Raw genomic sequence first — 2,944 nt, 5'->3', positions numbered from 1 at the left:
TGTGTTCATATTTAAGGCTGCGCACATATAGTTCTCAAGGACTTGGGATGTATAGAGTGCAATTTTTTTTTAATTTCAGATCAGGCTATCATTTATATTTAGTACTATATATTTGGAAAGTAAAAATAACTTTTTAACACATTGTATGCACGTCTTGGCATATATGCTTTGGCATTTGGACTTGTAAAGGTGGATGGTTCAGAGCATTCTATAATGGAAAAGGATCATTAACAACAAAAGCAATTTAGATATAAGTAATTTAATATTGCAAGGGGCTAAATAAATTAGCAGCACAATTTTGCTGCGGGGAAATTTTCAGTAAGGTTTTGTATTAAGATTTTCGTGGACAAAGTTTCCTTGTCAACATTAACATGAAATCTATTAAGCGAATGAAGGCAAAATTAAGAACCTCTATCTTGAAATTGTACAGACAAAAAATGGAGGCATGAACATTACGCAGTATTGTAGCGTGATTAGTAAATAGAACAGCTCAAGCTGAGAGCAGGTGCAAATATGCAATACTACATTCATTAGAACATGAGGAAACCTTACCATTCCATAATGCCTTAATAGGCTTCTCTATCCATACAGCGGAACATTTTTTCATGTATATATTAGAGAACAAATTAGCAGCAGTAGCAGCAGCTCCCAAACTAAGGTGGTGGTCTGAAAAATCAAAGATGCACCAAACAAAGTAATAAGGAAACCGCGAGGAAAAAATGTAAGGGGACTAATTTCACAAAAAGGGACGACAGTAGCTACAATTAATATAGAAGACACAATTTCTGGACAGAATTTAGATTCGGAGCCCTACAATTACAAAGGTTTTAGATAACTATTTGCATATATGAATCGCATCTGATTAGAAACAACTGTCCCTATGATAATACAAAGTGGTCAGACTTCTCCGAACTATAGTTTATGGCACTAATGACTTGGAGGGTGAAGAATACTAATTTCAGAAGCCAACAACTAAATTGGATACCAAGCTGGATAGGTAAAGAATTGAAGAATGGAGTGAGCAGGATACACATACGGGAGTCTTCCCCTTTACTACTCGAAACGCACACGAATCAGGGAAGAGCAATATGCAGTTGACGGATAAGAACATATGTAAACGGGATTTCCTCTAGAGAGATAAAATTCTACTGTGCCATCATCACCAAGCAATAAAAAAAATGGGGACGTATTGGTATGTACAGCGAGACATCGAAGAGAATATACGTACATGAGCAGTGACAAATTTGTATGAGCATTAAGCAGGTACACCCATTGCTCACAACGTTATCTGACCAAAATAATTTATTTGGAGGAAAAGAAAAATTTATTGAATGGCAGTGCGATAAACATACATAGATGATAGTCTGTTTGCATACGTACTGTCTACAAAATACACATGAATAAAGCTGGTTGAAACCTGAATTGGAATCATGTAAACTAAATTTTAGTAAACCACCATAAACTGAATTAATAGAATAAAATAAAGCGTAGCACTTACCTGTGAGGGAACCATCAATTGGTGCCACAGATCAACCGAGTGCAACAACAGTCATGAAGATAAAACCCTAAGATTCCAACAAAATCAATGTGCATTTTGGAGGAAAATCAAATCAAATCAAAACAGAGAAATAAGAATGAAATTAGAAGAGGAAAGAGAGGAGGTCGGAGGCTGTCGTCGCAGGCGTGAAGGGGAGAGCCCCGCGCTGCGCCGTGCCGGGAGGCGGACATCGCCAGGGCCTGCCCAGCACACCTGGGGCGCCGATGCCCTGGGCACGCGTATCACGTGGAGGCGGCCGCGCTGGGGCCCGGTCGGTGCCCCATCCCGTCGCGGCCGGGGAAGAAGAGGGCAGGCGCGGACGCGCAGGCACCTAGGGTTTGGTGGAGCGCAGGAGCACAAACTGGGCCGTCGTCGCCCCCAGTCGTGCTGCGTGAGGCGGGGCGTGGAGGAGGAGGAGGGTGGCGGACGCCGCTCCGACGGCCGGCCGCCGCCGAGGGCCGCTGGCGCCGTCACCGTAGCCGCGTCGGGAGCGAGCGAGAGAGCGACGAAGAGAGAGGAAGAAAGGGGAAGAAGGCAGGAAGGGAATCAGAAGCCGCTGTATATATTTGATGGTCCGGCTCCGAAGATGAAGCTGTAAAACGGCAAGAGAAGGCCGAAAAAACAAGAAGGAGGCCTAGAATCCGTTTCGCGCAAAAGCCGTTATAGGCATTCAGGACCACACGATGGGAGATCTGATGGCCAGAAACAAATGGGGCGACGTGGCCGACCCCTCCTTCGGAGGAGCAGGCGGCCATTGTCTTGGTAAATTACACGCTGACACGCATGTACATATAGTATTGGGAGAAGATGGATGCACGACACAGCATGCCCTGCATGCATGATCGAGTTCATTCTCTAATCTCTAGTGGTGGTGGCAGAAGTGGTCGTCGTGCGCCCTGCGCTCCTTGGCCGCCGCCTTCTGCTCCTTCTGCACCAGAGAGACCACTAGATTAATTAATTGTTACTGCATGCATGCATGCCAAGTACACTGCTTCATTTGGTTGGTTATCAACCAAATACAGTAATGAGCAACATAAGTACATCATTAGTAGTATTTACCAGTGTGGACGAGGCGCCGGCGGCGAGGGCGCCCACCTCACCGCCGTTGTAGCAGTCGCCGGCGTACGCCGGCCTACTGCGGCTCGCGTCGTCGTGTCCGTACACCCTCCTGCTGCCGTGCACGTGCTTGCCGGCGTCGTAGCAGTCGTCGGTGTTGGTCCTGCCGGCGTGGAAAAACTCGGCCATCTCGCTCGCTCGATGTCCTGCTTGCAGAGACTCTGCACTACTATTTCAGTTCAGGTGTACACGTCTGCCTTGCTCGCTTCTGCAGCAAATGTATGCAGGGGCGGGGCTATTTATAGGGTGATCGACAAGGGACACCGGCAGGTCATGATGAACGGCGAGGAT

At 46.5% G+C, this 2,944-nt stretch overlaps 1 long non-coding RNA gene across 2 annotated transcripts; it reads right to left on the bottom strand.

Annotated features, from left to right (window-relative positions):
• Window positions 1–173: 173 nt before the first annotated feature.
• On the bottom strand, window positions 174–2,059 carry LOC136459964 (uncharacterized). 2 transcript variants are annotated; one of them, XR_010760285.1, is made up of 4 exons: window positions 1,499–2,059; window positions 1,381–1,417; window positions 1,229–1,288; window positions 174–666 (listed from the first exon to the last, which is right to left on the bottom strand). It is a non-coding gene; the product is annotated as an uncharacterized lncRNA (long non-coding RNA). The 2 variants fall into 2 exon arrangements; XR_010760284.1 differs by having other exon boundaries at window positions 1,229–1,417.
• Window positions 2,060–2,944: the final 885 nt, after the last annotated feature.

This window comes from Miscanthus floridulus, chromosome 6 (genome assembly GCF_019320115.1).
Source record: "Miscanthus floridulus cultivar M001 chromosome 6, ASM1932011v1, whole genome shotgun sequence".
NCBI lineage: Eukaryota > Viridiplantae > Streptophyta > Magnoliopsida > Poales > Poaceae > Miscanthus > Miscanthus floridulus.
This window is presented reverse-complemented; position numbering and strand designations above follow the sequence as displayed.